At 42.8% G+C, this 19,482-nt stretch overlaps 1 long non-coding RNA gene and 3 other non-coding genes across 5 annotated transcripts; all 4 read right to left on the minus strand.

Moving 5' to 3' along the window:
• Nucleotides 1–6,583: 6,583 nt before the first annotated feature.
• TRNAR-ACG lies at nt 6,584–6,656 on the minus strand. The gene has a single exon. It is a non-coding gene; the product is annotated as a tRNA-Arg (tRNA).
• Nucleotides 6,657–7,414: 758 nt separating this feature from the next.
• Nucleotides 7,415–9,071, minus strand: LOC125508832. 2 transcript variants are annotated; one of them, XR_007283784.1, is made up of 2 exons: nt 7,987–9,071; nt 7,415–7,619 (listed from the first exon to the last, which is right to left on the minus strand). It is a non-coding gene; the product is annotated as an uncharacterized LOC125508832 (long non-coding RNA). The 2 variants fall into 2 exon arrangements; XR_007283783.1 differs by having other exon boundaries at nt 7,415–7,622.
• On the minus strand, nt 8,296–8,405 carry LOC125511795. The gene has a single exon (XR_007285121.1). It is a non-coding gene; the product is annotated as a small nucleolar RNA Z188 (small nucleolar RNA).
• LOC125511796 lies at nt 8,590–8,699 on the minus strand. The gene has a single exon (XR_007285122.1). It is a non-coding gene; the product is annotated as a small nucleolar RNA Z188 (small nucleolar RNA).
• Nucleotides 9,072–19,482: the final 10,411 nt, after the last annotated feature.

Genomic DNA, 19,482 nt, shown 5'->3' on the forward strand with positions numbered 1-19,482 from the left:
TAGTGGCCAAGGTCCTCTTCCCAAATATTAGGCGGGAAGGGATCCCACAATGGCCAGTTTGAAGGGGGGCAGCTAGTACAAGTTATCCTGACAAAAGTGGTCTTTGCGTGCCAAAGGCTCTAGTGATGACGCCGTCCTGGGCTCCACGGTGACCTCCGCCCTGCCGTCCTGCTGGTCTTGGTCTCGTTGCACCGACATGGAAACCTTTGCTTGATGCCTTGGCGCTCCGCACCTGCGCTTGCCTCTTTAGCACCAAAGAGGAAACGAGGACAGTGTGCGCACTGGCGCCCGCCTGGCCTTGGTCGTTATGGCTTGCGTCATAGGAACCTCACGAGGTGCCCCTTGCCTTGATCTCTCCGCCCCTCGCGAGCCAGTCTGGTGAGGCCGCCCCCGAGGAGATCTTGCGTCGCCCGCCTCGTGAGGCTTGGCCCCTCACGAGGGTCTTGAGTGTTTGCCGGTGAAGATGGGCCATACAGGGCCGCTGGTGGAGCCACGCCATGGGCCGCGGGCAGGCAAGACTGGGGACCCCCGTTCCCAGGACGCCGACAGTCTACACACGTAATGTTCGATGACAATTTGTATGTGAGTTATGTGTTTTGGTGACCGAAGTTTGTTCAGAGTCCTGGATGAGATCACGGACATGACGAGGAGTCTCAAAATGGTCGAGAGGTAAAGATTCATATATCGGAAGGTTATATACGGACACCGAAATGGCTCCGAAGAAGATCGAGGATTTTTCGGAGTACCGGGAGGTTATCGGAACCCCCCGGGAAAGTTAATGGGCCTATTGGGCCATAGAGGAGAGAGGGAGGCTGCCACAGGAGGTAGCGCCCCCCTCCCCAAGCCCAATCCGAATTGGACAAGGGGTGGGGGCGCGGCCCCCTTTCCCCTCTCCGTTGGAAGGAAGGAGGGGGGCCGAATCCTACTAGGAACAGAGTCCTAGTAGGACTCCCCTCTTGGCACGCCCCCCTTCGGCCGGCCTCCTCCTCCCCCTCCTTTACATACGTGGGCAGGGGGCACCCCAAAGACACAACAGTTATTTCTTAGCCATGTGCGGTGCCCCCTCCACAGTTTACTCCTCCGATCATAACGTCGTAGTACTTAGGCGAAGCCCTGCGCGGATCACATCACCAACACCGTCGCCACGCCGTCATGCTGACAGAACTCTCCCTTGACCCTCGACAGGATCAAGAGCTCGAGGGACGTCATCGAGCTGAACGTGTGCTAAACTCGGAGGTGTCGTACGTTTGGTACTAGATCGGTTGGATCGTGAAGACATTCGACTACATCAACCGCGTTAACCTAACGCTTCCGCTTTCGGTCTACGAGAGTACGTGGACACACTCTCCCCCTCTCATTGCTATGCATCTCCTAGATAGATCTTGCGTGATCGTAGGAATTTTTTGAAATTGCATGCTACGTTCCCCAACACAACTCCTGGAACATCTCATATGCTCCATGATGTTCAAAACGTCTTTGAAGTCCCGATTCTAAGATGTAAAGCATGGCACACTGAACTATCGAGTAGTCATCAGCTTTGCTCTGCCAGACGTTCATAACGTCCCGAGTTGCTCCTGCAGTGGGTCTTGCACCTAGCGGTGCTTCCAGTACGTAATTCTTCTGTGCAGCAATGAGGATAATCCTCAAGTTATGGACCCAGTCCGTGTAATTGCTACCATCATATTTCAACTTAGCTTTCTCTAGGAACACATTAAAATTCAAAGTAAGATGTTGGTGGTAAGCAGTATGACTATTATCGCCCACAACTCTTTGTGTTCTACTCGTGCATATCATCTACGCATAAACCTGGCTCGGATGCCACCGTTGGGGAACGTAGTATGCAATTTCAAAAAGTTTCCTACGATCACGCAAGATCTATCTAGGATATACATAGCAACGAGAGGGGGAGAGTGTGTCCACATACCCTCGTAAACCGAAAGCGGAAGCGTTATGTTAACGTGGTTGATGTAGTCGAACGTCTTCACGATTCAACTGATCCAAGTACAGAACGTGCGGCACCTCCGTGTTCAGCACACGTTCAGCTCGATGACGTCCCTCGAGCTCTTGATCCAGTAGACAGTCGAGGGAGAGTTCCGACAGCACGACGGTGTGGTGACAGTGATGGTGATGTGATCCGCGCAGGGCTTCGCCTAAGCACTATGACGCTATGACCGGAGGAGTAAACTATGAAGGGGGCACCGCACATGGCTAAGAGATTTCTTGGTGTGCCTTTGGGGTGCCCCCGCCCCGGTATATAAAGGGGGGAGGAGGAGGTCGGTGGCCAGGAGGGACGCGCCATGGGGGGAGTCCTACATGTCTCCTAGTCCAAGTAGGATTCCCCCCTTTTTCTTTATCCACCGGAGGGAATAGGAAGGAGAGGGAGAGGGAAAGGGAAAGGGAAAGGGAAAGGGAAGGGAAAGGGAAGGGAAAGGGAAGGGGGCGCTGCCCCCTCCTCCTTGTCCTATTCGGACTCCCTAGGAGGGGGCGCGTGGCTACCCCCTGCGGGCTTTCCACTCTCTCCCTTTAGGCCCATGTTGGACCAACACTTCCCCGGGGGGTTCCGGTAACCCCTTGGTACTCCGGAAAAATACCCGAATCACTCGGAACCATTCCGATGTCCGATATAACCTTCCAATATATGAATCTTTACCTCTTGACCATTTCGAGACTCCTCGTCATGTCCGTGATCTCATCCAGGACTCTGAACAAACTTCGGTCACCAAAACACATAACTCATAATACAAATCATCATCGAACGTTAAGCGTGCGGACCCTACGGGTTCAAGAACTATGTAGACCTGACCGAGACACATCTCCAGTCAATAACCAATAGCGGAACCTGGATGCTCATATTGGCTCCTACATATTCTACGAAGATCTTTATTGGTCAAACCGCATAACAACATACGTCATTCCCTTTGTCATCGGTATGTTACTTTCCCGAGATTCGATCGTCGGTATTCTCATACCTAATTCAATCTCGTTACTGGCAAGTCTCTTTACTCATTCTGTAATGCATTATCCCGCAACTAACTCATTAGTCACATTGCTTGCAAGGCTTATAGTGATGTGCATTACCGAGAGGGCCTAGAGATACCTCTCCGATACTCGGAGTGACAAATACTAATCTCGATATATGCCAACTCAACAAACACCTTCGGAGACACCTGTAGAGCATCTTTATAATCACCCAGTTACGTTTGTGACGTTTGATAGCACATAAAGGTGTTCCTCCGGTATTCGGGAGTTGCATAATCTCATAGTCAGAGGTATATGTATAAGTCATGAAGAAAGCAATAGCAATAAAACTAAACGATCATTATGCTAAGCTAACGGATGGGTCTTGTCCATCACATCATTCTATAATGATGTGATGTCGTTCATCAAATGACAACACATGTCTATGGTTAGGAAACTCAACCATCTTTGATTAACGAGCTAGTCAAGTAGAGGCATACTAGGGACACTCTGTTCGTCTATGTATTCATACATGTACTAAGTTTCCGGTTAATACAATTCTAGCATGAATAACAAACGTTTATCATGAAATAAGGAAATATAAATAACAACTTCATTATTGCCTCTAGGGCATATTTCCTTCATTTTTCCCATGCATATTTACATGTTGAGATGGGCCTTTCCCATGCATGTTTGCATGTTGAGGTGGCATGTATGCATGCATATTATTAGACATGGTTGGTGAGAGCATGACGGCGATGCTGGACAAGGGGTTAATTGAGTTGATGGTGAAGTTTTCCCTTCCCTGGAGGTAGGGTCCCGCCTCCAACAACCCTTTGGAGTAAGATCAACAATGTGAGCCATCACTGCCTTGAGAAAAAATACAAGATAAACATGAGGGGGAGTTTTAGAACATTTATAAGCCAGGGGCATCAGGGAGGCACCCAAGGGGGCATCGTGGGCCTAGACACCCAACCTAGATGCCTAAACATCACTAGAGGTTGGGGCATCGGCTTTTTGTGAAGTTATGTGGAAGAGAACTTATGTGTGGTTGTTTCTGAAAGATTTCTTATGTGAGGCGCAGGAGACATTTTCTTTTTCACAGCTCACAATGATCGATGATTGATCAATGGCAACACAATTTTATTTTCAATTTATAGGGGAATCTACTAGATTATTGGATGAATCAATGGTAATTGTTGGATGGTTGATATATGTTACTTATTGACTCCCAGTTTATTCAAATTATGTGTTTACTCTAATGTTTAATGACATATCAATCCTGCTAATTCTATCACGGCGAAGCATAATAACATGGAATTAATGATTGTGAGACTCAAGTACATTGCACCACTAGGGTTGTGATTCTGTCATCACATACATTCTTTTTTTAGGATATATACATTCTATTTGGGCATTCTTTATTTCTAAAATATAATCATTTCCATGATTGAGACGCATCTTGAGTGTATGTGTGCACTTGATTTATTTACAATGCAATTAGTATGGCTAAGTCTACGGTCTACATCATGAGTTAAACCAAGTGGACAATGAAACATGTATAGATAGCATCATAGGACTTTAATTTCTATTTGAAAAACTCCAAGAGAATAATGAAATAATTTTGCAGTTTTCAGTAAATTGTAGTTTTAGCATTTTTCTTAAAAGAACATGTACTAATAAATGTCATTTAACAATACTTATTATTGTAGCAGTGGATTTTAATCCTACTCAACGTCCCACCCTCTATCCTACATGGAGTGCCACCTAGGCAGTCATCACAAGTCAAGACAGTCAACAATTATCCAAGTCACCCCGTGGGTCCAAGTAGACTACTTCGGTCAACGAAAGTCCAAGCAAGACTTCATGGTCAACCAGTCAAAGGAGAAGGACCACACAAAAGAACAAGTCAAAGGAGAAAACACGATAACAAAGAGGCTCAAGCTCAAACAAGGAAGCCTCCTCGTAGTGTAGGGATTTTTCCCCTAATGGGCTACAACCCACATCGTAGTCCAATAAAGAATACATGGGTTAACAGGACGGGAATTACCTAGTTCTACCCCCCCCCCCCCCAACTTCTTACTTTTAGGGCAGCCTTGGTCATTTGCAAGAACCCCGACTATATAAAGCTCCCCAAGGGAATGTAACCCACTCACTCTCATTTCACGGGTAGAACCAAGTAAACTTCTACAACTTAGTCGACTCCGCTGCAAATGCAATATCCAAGAACCATTACACATAGAGGGGAGGGGGTGGCAAATGATAATACTCTCTTTTAAAAGAAGAAGAAAATGACAAACTTTTTCCACGTAAGTCATGCATATTTATTTGTATTTTTAAAGGAATAGACTTTGTTTTGATTTTTAAGGGAATTGACTTGAAAAAATATCATAAAGTAAAAAGTGAAAAGAAATGTTAGCCGTTTCATGATTTTTTTAACTAACTGGTGCAAAAACTAGAGAGAGAAAGAAATATATTTGTATTTTTAAAGAAATAGACTTTATTTTGATTTTTAAGGGAATTGACTTGAAAAAATTAACATAAAGTAAAAAATGGAAAAGAAAATGTTAGCCGTTTCATGATTTATTTTTTAACTAACTGGTGCAAAAATTAGAGAGAGAAAGAAAATTTTAGCCATTTCCAGTAAAGAAAAATCAGAAACAAACAGATGCAAAATTTAGACAGTGAAAGAAAATGTTAGTTATTTTAGGAAAACTACTGAAACTAACTAGTGCAAAAGTTAGACAGATAAAGAAAAACGTTAGCTTTTGGATGAAAAAAAAAACTAAGACAAACGACGCAAAAAATTAGACATAAAAATAACGTTAGCTGTTTCAGTGGAAAAAAACTGAAACTAACTGGTGCAAAATTTATTTTTAGGGAATGGACCTTGTTAAAAAAAAGGAATGTACTGAAAGAAAAAGAAACGAGACAAGTCGACTCAGCTGGGGATGCAAAAATCAGAAAGAAAAATTAGCCATTTCCAATAAATAAATATCAGAAACAAACGGATGCAAAAATTAGAAAGAGAAAGAAAATGTTAGTTCTTTTAAGAAAAATACTGAAACTAGCTAGTGCAAAAATTAGATAGAGAAAGAAAATGTTAGCGGTTTTTGGAGGGAAAAAATAACATTAGCTGTTAACAGAGAGAAAGAGAATACATTTGTATTTTCAAAGAAATAGATTTTATTTTGATTTTTAAGGGAATTGACTTGAAAAAATTAACATAAAGTAAAAAAAATGGAAAAGAAAATGTAGCTGTTTCATGATTTATATTTTAACTAACTGGTGCAAAAATTAGAGAGAGAAAGAAATTGTTAGCCATTTCCAGTAAAGAAAAATCAGAAACAAACGGATCCAAAAATTAGACAGCGAAAGAAAATGTTAGTTGTTTTACGAAAAATACTGAAACTAACTGGTGCAAAAATTAGACAGAGAAAGAAAATGTTAGGGTTTTATCGAGGAAAAAAATCTAAGACAAATGGTGCAAAAAAATAGACAGAAAAATAACGTTAGTTGTTTCAGTGGAAAAAAACTGAAACTAACTAGTGCAAAAGTTATTTTTTCAGGGAATGGACCGTGTTGAAAAAAGGAATGGACTGAAAAAAGGAAAAACAAGATAAGTCGACTCCGCTGGGGATCGAACCCAGAATCTCTGGTTTCGTAGACCAGCGCCTTATCCATTGGGCCACGGAGTCTTTGATGTTGTATGTTCTATTATCCTCTCTCTAGTATTCTATGTTTTGCGCATACAAGGTTCATTTTTGGAGAATACTGCTGCCGAATGAAAAACACAAAATTATGATTCTCATGCTTTAAACAAGAATTTGAACTGTACGCAAGCTGTCAATTTGCCGGCATTGATCAGCAGCATAATCTGGTTCATTGACCGATCCTTACTCTCAAATCCATGGAGCGTTTTGCACCTGAAGGAAGCATCAAAATTCCTTTCTAAAATCTATAGCTTACTAGGCTCTGTTTGAGAGATCCAACAACAGTTTTACCAGAACTGAAAACATGCTAATACCAGAGGAAATAGGCAGTAGAGACAACTTGGCCAGCCCACACATGCTATCAGATCAGTACGGACACATGACACTACCAGAATGTGGGCTTGACTGCCGGTGCAACATCACCATCCACGGCTGCCACCAAATTTTCACCAGAGGGCAAAGGACAGCTGTTCTGAAACACGTCATCACTGCATGACTTTTGTATCCCGGTTTCTGCTCGACACATCAATCGTAATCCCGACACCAAAGGTTCAACTCTGTCCTCTTACCTTACTCATTAATCTAACGGTTCAAATGTTGGACACTAATGAGTCTGGCAGTGAGTACTCCATGACCCCTTCACCATAACCCACCTCACGGCTCATTCGGTTTAGAGGATTTCATATTGTAGGAATTTTATAAGATGACACTTGCCATCTTAAGGAATTGACTCGCCTCGTTCCTATGCGCAAAATGAGCTTTGAATGGATGTGTAATTTTCTCCAAAAACACAGGAAATGAATAGTATTCCTACGAAATTCATGTACACATTTCCTACAAACCAAACGCATCTATAAGAAATTTGCCTCCGGTATCCCTGTTCCTATGTGTTTCCTATGAAAATCCTCCAAACCGAATAGGCCCTCAAAACAGAGCAAACTTGATCACCTGCTGTTAGACAAGAAACAAAGTACAAACCTGTGAACGGACAATGTGAAAATATAACAATGCAATAGACTATGCAAATACTCCCTCCGTAAACTAATATAAGAGCATTTAGATAATTAAAATAGTGATCTAAACACTATTATATTACTTTACAGAGGGAGTATAACTTATATAATTGTATCACGCTACAAAACTGGAGAATAAAACTGTAGTCCCTCTAAAATGCCACTTGACAATTTCTGATATGAATCAAGTACTAAGATATCTTAAAGATCTTACTTAATCTTAAAAAAACAGTTTTGCTAAAGCACATCTAGATGTGCCATAAGTAAAAATATATTTAGAATCAGCCCCAACCAAGACGAACCTATCAAGAACAAGATCTTTCATCAGTTCTAAAGGAGGAAAACTTTGAAGGTTCTTCTAGCCCCCGAATGCCTTCTGAGGATATTTACGGCCGTAGCCAGCTCGGTATCATTTTCCCCTGTGCTGTGAAAAATCTCAGTCGCTGATATCCATGTGCAAGAATTCAGTAGTTATGCAAAGCAAAAAAGATCAGAAAAAAGGCCGGCATTTTGCAAGTCTGACGGAGACCAATTGAGGTCCAAAGAAGCTAATCTAGCGTCTCGAATCGGCCTTGAAAACGAGGCCGGAAAAGAAACCAAGATGGATGGATGCGTGCCTCAGAGTATTACGCAGTGGATATCACCAGAGCCGCGCACACTGGTGGTGCGCAAGCGCATTCATCCAGAATTCACCGAAGCTTTTGCATCATCATCGGCACGCAGACACCAAAACCACGAAAAAAGAACACATGAACTGAACCAAAAAGAAAAGGAGCGTGCCTCGAATCGGAGATCTCACCGGCATAATCAACGAACACAGCAGCCGAAACTCACGCGGCGCGGAACTGAAAGACGAAACCGGAACTCAACCAGCCAAATAAAATGAAATCACGAATTCAAAGGATGTGTGCCTCAGAGTATTACGCAGTGGATATCACGAGAGCTGTGCGCACTGGTGGTGCGCAAGCGCATTCATCCAGAATTCACCGATGCTTTTGCATCATCATCGGCACGCCGAAACCAAACCAACACATGAACTGGGCCAGAAAGAAAAGGAGCAAGCCTCGAATCGGAGATCTCACCGGCAAATCAAGAGCGAACACAGCAGCCGAAACTGACGCACCGCAGAGCTGAAAGACGGAACCGGAACTCGACCAGCAAATAAAGTAAAATCACGAATTCAAAGCAGAATAAGAACTCGGGGAAGCAAGCAGGCTACCAGACGGGAGATGTATCTTCCTTTAGTTATGGACAACAAAGGTTGGAGCTGGAGATGAGGAGAGGTGAGGCGAGGCGAAGGAAGCAGATGGATGTGGGTGGTCCATAAATACAGTTGGCTTTGCGGGACGGCCACGGAAGCGACGGATGGCTGGGATTTGGCGATTTCGCGGTGGCCAGATGATTGGGCCCACTGTAGCTTCAAAGGAAACTTCAAAGGAATCGTTTCCTGCATGCTTTTCCTACTGTAGCTTCATTCGGGACACGGAAATCGCTGCTTTTCCAATCCAATGGAAAGTTTCCACTCCCGGCTAACTTTGAAGGAAACCAAACATCCACTCACAGCTCTTTTTCTGTCATGTTTGGACCTGAAGAGAGCAAAATAAAGGAATGAAAAATAATAAAGGTGTTTCCTTGGTTTGAGTAGATGTTATTTTTTCGAAAAATGATTCTCTTCAACCGGCTGATTTTTTAGTGCTCCGCCGCCTCCTAAGAACAACGCGTGTCTTAGTGGACCCGTGCACCGCTTTCACGTGCTGCCTTATCTTCTTGTTTGACTACTTTCATCCACATCTTTTTTTTTCTTATGCCTTTCTTCCTTCCCCAACAATCCAGCCTCCTCCATGGCTCCATCACGCACGCAAGCAGCAGGGTAGCACGGGGATGCTAGCTCCCATGGAGACAGCCATGAACAGCTCCAGCGGGTTCCCACCGGCCATGTCCATGGAGGTAGCATGCAAGCAGCAATGGCCACGCAAGCCTCCGGTGGATATCTCAACCCGGCCATGTCCTTCCCCAACCAGGTGGTGGGCACCCATGGAGGTAACTGTTGGGGAACACGGTAATTTTAAAAAAATTCCTACGCATATGTAAGATCATGGTGATGCATAGCAACGGGAGGGGAGAGTATTGTCTACGTACCCTCGTAAACCGTAAGCGGAAGCGTTATGACAACACGGTTGATGTAGTCGTACGTCTTCACGATCGACCGATCCTAGTACCGAAAGTACGACACCTCTGCGATCTGCACACGTTCAGCTCGGTGACGTCCCACGAACTCACGATCTAGCAGAGTGTCGAGGGAGAGCTTTGTCAGCACGACGGCGTGATGACGATGCTGATGATGCTACCGGAACAGGGCTTCGCCTAAGCACCACTACGATATGACCGAGGTGGATTATGATGGAGGGGGGCACCACACACGGCTAAGAGATCAATGATCAACTTGTCTGTCCATGGGTTGCCCCCTCCCCTGTATATAAAGGAGTGGAGGAGGGGAGAGGCCGATCCTCTCTATGGCGCGCCCTAAGGGAGTCCTACTCCCACCGGGAGTAGGATTCCCCTTTCCCAAGTTGGAGTTGGAGTTGGAGAGGAAGGGAAGGAGGAGTAGGAGAGAAGGAAAGCCCCCCCCCAAGCCTATTCCAATTCGGCCTCTTGCCAAGGGGGGCGCACCAGCCCCTTGTGGGCTGGTGTGCTTCCTCCTTATGGCCCATAAGGCCCATAACTTTTCCCGAGGGGTTCCGGTAACCTCCCGGTACTCAGGAAAAATGCCCGAACCACTCGGAACCATTCCGATATTCAAACATAGGCTTTCAATATATCAATCTTTATGTCTCGGCCATTTCGAGAGTCCTTGTCATGCACGTGATCACATTCGGAACTCCGAACAACTTTCGGTTCATCAAAACACATAAACTCATAATACCGATAGTCACCGAACGTTAAGCGTGCGGACCCTACGGTTCGAGAACTATGTAGACATGACCGAGACTCACTTCCGGTCAATATCCAATAGCGGAATTTGGATGCTCATATTGGTTCCTACATATTCTACGAAAGATCTTTATCGGTCAAACCACATAATAGCATACGTTGTTCCCTTTGTCATCGGTATGTTAATTGCCCGAGATTCGATCGTCGGTATCTCAATACCTAGTTCAATCTCGTTACCGGCAAGTCTCTTTACTCGTTCCGTAATGCAACATCCCGTAACTAACTCATTAGTCACATTGCTTGCAAGGCTTATAGTGATGTGTATTACCGAGAGGGCCCAGAGATACCTCTTCGATACACGGAGTGACAAATCCTAATCTCGATCTATGCCAACTCAACAAACACCATCGGAGACACCTGTAGAGCATCTTTATAATCACCCAGTTACGTTGTGACGTTTGATAGCACACTAGGTGTTCCTCCGGTATTCGGGAGTTGCATAATCTCATAGTCAGAGGAACATGTATAAGTTATGAAGAAAGCAGTAACAATAAAACTGAACGATCATTATGCTAAGCTAACGGATGGGTCTTGTCCATCACATATTCTCTAACGATGTGATCCCGTTCATCAAATGACAACACATGTCCATGGCTAGGAAACTTAACCATCTTTGATTAACGAGCTAGTCAAGTAGAGGCATACTGGGGACACTCTGTTTGTCTATGTATTCACACATGTACTAAGTTTCCGGTTAATACAATTCTAGCATGAATAATAAACATTTATCATGATATAAGAAAATATAAATAACAACTTTATTATTGCCTCTAGGGCATATTTCCTTCAGTCTCCCACTTGCACTACATCGTCATGTGATTTAACACCAATAGTTCACATCTCCATGTAACTAACACCCAAATGGTTTACTAGAATCAATAATCTAGTTCACATCTCTATGTGATTAACACCCAAAGAGTGATCATGTTTTGCTTGTGAGAGAAATTTAGTCAATGGGTCTGCCACATTCAGAGCCGTATGTATTTTGCAAATTTTGTATGTCTATAATGCTTTGCACGGAGCTACTCTAGCTAATTGCTCCCACTTTCGATATGTATCTAGATCGAGACTTAGAGTCATCCAGATCGGTGTCAAAGCTTGCATCGACGTAACTCTTTATGACGAACTCTTTGTCACCTCCATAACCGAGAAACATTTCCTTATTCCACTAAGGATATTTTTGACCGCTGTCTAGTGATCCACTCCCGGATCACTACTGTACCCTCTTGCCAAACTTATGGTGAGGTACACAATAGGTCTGGTACACAGCATAGCATACTTATAGAACCTATGACTGAGGCATAGGGAATGACTTTCCATTCTCTTTCTATTTTCTGCCGTGGTCGGGTTTTGAGTCTTTACTCAACTTCACACCTTGCAACACAGGCAAGAACTCCTTCTTTGTCTTTTCCATTTTGAACTACTTCAAAATCTTGTCAAGGTATGTACTCATTGAAAATATATCAAGCGTCTTGATCTATCTCTATAGATCTTGATGCTCAATATGTAAGTAGCTTCATCGAGGTCTTTCTTTGAAAAATTCTTTTCAAACACTCCTTTATGCTTTTCAGAAAATTCTACATTATTTCCGATCAACAATATGTCATTCACATATACTTATCAGAAATGTTGTAGTGCTCCCACTCACTTTCTTGTAAATACAGGCTTCACCGCAAGTCTGTATAAAACCATATGCTTTGATCATTTTATCAAAGTATATATTCCAACTCCGAGATGCTTGCACCAGTCCATAGATGGATCACTGGAGCTTGCACACTTTGTTAGCACCTTTAGGATTGACAAAACCTTCTTGTTGCATCATATACAACTCTTCTTTAAGAAATCCATTAAGGAATGCAGTTTTGACATCCATTTTCTAGATTTCATAAAATGTGGCAATTGCTAACATGATTCAGACAAACTTAAGCATCGCTACGAGTGAGAAAAATCTCATCGTAGTCAACATCTTGAACTTGTCGAAAACCTTTTGCGACAATTCGAGCTTTGTAGATAGTAACACTACTATCACTGTCCGTCTTCCTCTTGAAAATCCATTTATTCTTAATGGCTCACCGATCAACGGGCAAGTCAATCAAAGTCCATACTTTGTTCTAATACATGGATCTCATCTCAGATTTCATGGCTTCAAGCCATTTCGCGGAATCTGGACTCATCATCGCTCCCTCATAGTTCGTAGGTTCGTCATGGTCAAGTAGCATGACCTCTAGAACAGGATCACCATACCACTCTGGTACGGAATGTATTTTGATTGACCTACAAGGTTCGGTAGTAACTTGATCTGAAGTTTCATTGATCATCATCATTAACTTCCTCACTAATTGGTGTAGGAATCACTAGAACTAATTTCTGTGATGAACTACTTTTCAATTCGGGAGAAGGTACAATTACCTCATCAAGTTTTACATTCCTCCCAATCACTTCTTTCGAGAGAAACTTCTTCTCTAGAAAGGATCCATTCTTAGCAACGCATATCTTGCATTCGGATCTATTATAGAAGGTGTACCCAACAGTTTCCTTTGGGTATCCTATGAAGACGCATTTCTCCGATTTGGGTTCGAGCTTATCAGGTTGAAACTTTTTCACATAAGCATCATAGCCCCAAACTTTAAGAAACGGCAGCTTAGGTTTCTTGCTAAACCACAATTCATATGGTGTCGTCTCAACGGATTTAGATGGTGCCCTATTTAACGTGAATGCAGCTGTCTCTAATGCATAAACCCAAAACGATAGTGATAAATCGGTAAGAGACATCATAGATTGCACCATATCTAATAAAGTACGGTTATGACGTCCGGACACACCATTACGCTGTGGTGTTCCAGGTGGCGTAAGTTCCGAAACTATTCCGCATTGTTTCAAATGAAGACCAAACTCGTAACTCAAATATTCTCCTCCACGATCAGATCGCGGAAACTTTATTTTCTTGTTACGATGATTTTCCACTTCACTCTAAAATTCTTTGAACTTTTCAAATGTTTCAGACTTATGTTTCATCAAGTAGATATACCCATATCAGCTCAAATCATCTATGAAGATTAGAAAATAACGATACCCACCGCGAGCCTCAACACTCATCGGATTGCATACATCAGTATGTATTATTTCCAATAAGTCAGTTGCTTGCTCCATTGCTCCGGAGAACGGAGTTTTAGTCATCTTGCCCACGAGGCATGGTTCGCAAGCATCAAATGATTCATAATCAAGTGATTCCAAAAGCCCATCAGCATGGAGTTTCTTCATGCTCTTTACACCAATATGACCTAAACGGCAGTGCCACATATAAGTTGCACTATCATTATTAACTTGCTTCTTTTGGCTTCAATATTATGAATATGCGTATTACTACGATCGAGATTCAATAAACCATTCACCTTGGGTGTATGACCTCAGAAGGTTTTATTCATGTAAACATAATAACAATTATCCTTGACTTAAATGAATAATCGTATTGCAATAAACATGATCCAATCATATTATGCTCTACGCAAACACCAAATAACATTTATTTTTAGGTTCAACACTAATCCCGAAGGTAAAGGGAGTGTGCGATGGTGATCTTATCTGAAGGAAATATGCCCTAGAGGCAATGATAAAGTTATTATTTATTTCCTTATATCATGATAAATTTTTATTATTCATGCTAGAATTGTATTAACCGGAAACATAATACATGTGTGAATACATAGACAAACAGAGTGTCACTAGTATGCCTCTACTTGACTAGCTCGTTGATCAAAGATGGTTATGTTTCCTAACCATACACATGAGTTGTCATTTGATTAACGGGATCACATCATTAGGAGAATGATGTGATTGACTTGACCCATTCGGTTAGCTTAGCACTTGATCGTTTAGTTTGTTGCTATTGCTTTCTTCATGACTTATACATGTTCCTATGACTATGAGATTATGCAACTCCCGTTTACCGGAGGAACACTTTGTGTGTCACCAAACGTCACAACGTAACTGGGTGATTATAAAAGTGCTCTACAGGTGTCTCCAAAGGTACTTGTTGGGTTGGCGTATTTCGAGATTAGGATTTGTCACTCTGATTGTCGGAGAGGTATCTCTAGGCCCACTCGGTAATGCACATCACTATAAGCCTTGCAAGCATTGCAACTAATGAGTTAGTTGCGGGATGATGTATTACGGAACGTGTAAAGAGACTTGCCGGTAACGAGATTGAACTAGGTATTGAGATACCGATGATCGAATCTCGGGCAAGTAACATACCGATGACAAAGGGAACAACGTATGTTGTTATGCGGTCTGACCGATAAAGATCTTCGTAGAATATGTAGGAGCCAATATGGGCATCCAGGTCCCACTATTGGTTATTGACCACAGAGGTGTCTCGGTCATGTCTACATAGTTCTCGAACCCGTAGGGTCCGCACGCTTAACGTTCGTTGGCGATATAGTACTATATGAGTTATGTATGTTGATGACCGAATGTTGTTCGGAGTCCGAGATGAGATCACGGACATGACGAGGAACTCCAAAATGGTCCGGAGATAAAGTTTGATATATGGGATAGTAGTGTTTGATCTCCGGAAGGGGTTCCGGATGTTTCCCGAAATGTTTGGGCACGAGAACACTTTATCTGGGCCAAAGGGGAAAGCCCACGAGGCTTTTGGAAAGTGCAAAAGGAAGTTTTGCGGAGACCAGAGGCTAGACGCCAGGAACCCTGGCGTCTAGGGGGTAGACGCTGGGAACCCTGGCGTCTAGCCCTGGAGTCCGAGAAGGACTCTTGCCTTTTGGGTGAAACCGACTTTGAGGAGGCTTTTACTCCAAGTTTCGACCCCAGGGCTCAACATATAAATAGAGGGGTAGGGCTAGCACCAAATACACATCAAGAAACACCAAGCCATGTGCCGGCAACCCCGTCCCCTCTAGTTTATCCTCCGTCATAGTTTTCGTAGTGCTTAGGCGAAGCCCTGCGGAGATTGTTCTTCACCAACACCGTCACCACGCCGTCTTGCTGCCGAAACTCATCTACTACTTCGCCCCTCTTGCTGGATCGAGAAGGCGAGGACATCACCGAGCCGAACGTGTGCAGAACTCGGAGGTGTCGTGCTTTCGGTACTTGGATCGGTCGGACGTGAAGACGTATGACTACATCAACCGCGTTGATATAACGCTTCCGCGAACGGTCTACGAGGGTACGTAGACAACACTCTCCCCTCTTGTTGCTATGCATCACCATGATCTTGCGTGTGCGTAGGAATTTTTTTGAAATTACTACTCTCCCGAACAGTGGTATCAGAGCCAGGTTTTATGCGTTGATGTTGTGCACGAGTAGAACACAAGTGAGTTGTGGGCGATATAAGTCATACTGCTTACCAACATGTCATACTTTGGTTCGGCGGTATTGTTGGATGAAGCGGCCCAGACCGACATTACGCGTACGCTTACGCGAGACTGGTTCTACCGACGTGCTTTGCACACAGGTGGCTGGCGGGTGTCAGTTTCTCCAACTTTAGTTGAACCAAGTGTGGCTACGCCCGGTCCTTGCGAAGGTTAAAACAACACCAACTTGACAAACTATCGTTGTGGTTTTGATGCGTAGGTAAGAATAGTTCTTGCTTAAGCCCGTAGCAGCCACGTAAAACTTGCAACAACAAAGTAGAGGGCGTCTAACTTGTTTTTGCAGGGCATGTTGTGATGTGATATGGTCAAGACATGATGCTAAATTTTATTGTATGAGATGATCATGTTTTGTAACCGAGTTATCGGCAACTGGCAGGAGCCATATGGTTGTCGCTTTATTGTATGCAATGCAATTGCACTGTAATGCTTTACTTTATCACTAAGCGGTAGCGATAGTCGTGGAAGCATAAGATTGGCGAGACAACAATGATGCTACGATGGAGATCAATGTGTCGCGTCGGTGACGATGGTGATCATGACGGTGCTTCGGAGATGGAGATCACAAGCACAAGATCATGATGGCCATATCATATCACTTATATTGATTGCATGTGATGTTTATCTTTTATGCATCTTATCTTGCTTTGATTGACGGTAGCATTATAAGATGATCTCTCACTAAATTTCAAGATAAAAGTGTTCTCCCTGAGTATGCACCGTTGCCAAAGTTCGTCGTGCCCAGACACCACGTGATGATCGGGTGTGATAAGCTCTATGTCCATCTACAACGGGTGCAAGCTAGTTTTGCACACGCAGAATACTCAGGTTAAACTTGACGAGCCTAGCATATGCAGATATGGCCTCAGAACACTGAGACCGAAAGGTCGAGCGTGAATCATATAGTAGATATGATCAACATAAGTGATGTTCACCATTGAAAGCTACTCCATTTCACGTGATGATCGGTTATGGTTTAGTTGATTTGGATCACGTGATCACTTAGAGGATTAGAGGGATGTCTATCTAAGTGGGAGTTCTTAAGTAATATGATTAATTGAACTTTAATTTATCATGAACTTAGTCCTGGTAGTATTAGCATATCTATGTTGTAGATCAATAGCTTGCGATGTTGCTCCCAGTTTATTGTGTTCCTAGAGAAAAATTATGTTGAAAAATGTTAGTAGCAATGATGCGGATTGGATCCGTGATCTGAGGATTATCCTCATTGCTGCACAGAAGAATTATGTCTTTGATGCACCGCTAGGTGACAGACCTATTGCAGGAGTAGATGCAGACGTTATAACGTTTGGCTAGCTCAATATGATGACTACTTTATAGTTTAGTGCACCATGCTTAACGGCTTAGAATCGGGACTTCAAAGACGTTTTGAATGTCATGGACCATATGAGATGTTCCAGGAGTTGAAGTTAATATTTCAAGCAAATACCCGAGTTGAGAGATATGAAGTCTCCAACAAGTTCTATAGCTAAAAAAGATGGAGGAGAATAGCTCAAGCAGTGAGCATGTGCTCAGATTGTCTATGTACTACAATCGCTTGAATCAAGTGGGAGTTAATCTTCCAGATAAGATAGTGATTGACAGAATTCTCTAGTCACCATCACCAAGTTAGTAGAACTTCATGATGAACTATGATATGCAAGGGATAACGGAAACGATTCCCAAGCTCTTCATAATACTGAAATCAACGAAGGTAGAAATAAAAAAAATCAAGTGTTGATGGTAGACAAGACCACTAGTTTCAAGAAAAGGGCAAAGGGAAGAAGGGGAACTTCAAGAAGAACGACAAGCAAGTTGCTGCTCAAGTGAAGAAGCCCAAATCTGGTCCTAAGCCTGAGACTAAGTGCTTCTACTGCAAAGGGACTGGTCACTGGAAGCGGAACTGCCCCAAGTATTTGGCGGATAAGAAGGATGGCAAAGTGAACAAAGGTATATTTGATATAAAGATTATTGTTGTGTATTTTACTAGTGTTCGTAGCAACCCCTCAGTATTTGATACTGGTTCAGTTGCTAAGAGTAGTAACTCGAAACGGGAGTTGCAAAATGAACAGAGACTAGTTAAGGGTGAAGTGACGATGTGTGTTGGAAGTGGTTCCAAGATTGATATGATCATCATCGCACACTCCCTATACTTTCGGGATTAGTGTTGAACCTAAATAAGTGTTATTTGGTGTTTGCGTTAAGCATAAATATGATTGGATCATGTTTATTGCAATACGGTTATTCATGTAAGTTAGAGAATAATTGTTGTTCTGTTTACATGAATAAAACCTTCTATGGTCATACACCCAATGAAAATGGTTTGTTGGATCTCGGTCATGGTAATACACATTTTCATAATATTGAAGCCAAAAGATGCAAAGTTAATAATGATAGTGCAACTTATTTGTGGCACTGCCGTTTAGGTCATATTGGTGTAAAGCGCATGAAGAAAATCCATGCTGATGGGCTTTTGGAATCACTTGATTATGAATCAGTTGATGCTTGCGAACCATGCCTCATGGGCAAGATGACTAAGACTCTGTTCTCCGGAACAATGGAGCGAGCAACAGATTTGTTGGAAATCATACATACTGATGTATGTGGTCCGATGAATATTGAGGCTCGCGGCAGGTATCATTATTTTCTGATCTTCACAGATGATTTGAGCAGATATGAGTATATCTACTTGATGAAACACAAGTCTGGAATATTTGAAAAGTTCAAAGAATTTCAGGGTGAAGTGGAGAATCATCGTAACAAAAATAAAAAATTGTATGATATGATTGCAGAAGTAAAATATTTGAGTTACGAGTTTGGCCTTCAGTTAAAACAATGTGAAATAGTTTCACTACTCACGCCACCTGGAACACCACAGTGTAATGGTGTGTCCGAACGTCGCAACCGTGCTTTATTAGATATGGTGCGATCTATGATGTCTCTTACCGATTGCCACTATCGTTTTGGGGTTATGCATTAGAGACAACTACATTCATGTTAAATATGGCACCAACTAAATCCGTTGAGACGACGCCGTATGAACTGTGGTTTGGCGAGAAACCTAAGCTGTCATTTCTTAAAGTTTGGGACTGCGATGCTTATGTGAAAAAGTTTCAACTTGATAAGCTCGAACCCAAATCGGAGAAGTAAATCTTCATATGATACCCAAAATAAAATGTTGGGTACACCTTCTATCACAGATCCGAAGGCAAGATATTCATTGCTGAGAATGGATCCTTTCTAGAGAAGGAGTTTCTCTTGAAAGAAGTGAGTGGGAGGAAAGTAGAACTTGATAAGGTAGCTGTACCTGCTCCCTTATTGGAAAGTAGTTCATCACAGAAATCTGTTCATGTGACTACTACACCAATTAGTGAGGAAGCTAATGATGATGATCATGTAACTTCAGATCAAGTTACTACC

Source organism: Triticum urartu, chromosome 5 (genome assembly GCF_003073215.2).
Source record: "Triticum urartu cultivar G1812 chromosome 5, Tu2.1, whole genome shotgun sequence".
NCBI classification, from domain to species: Eukaryota; Viridiplantae; Streptophyta; class Magnoliopsida; order Poales; family Poaceae; genus Triticum; species Triticum urartu.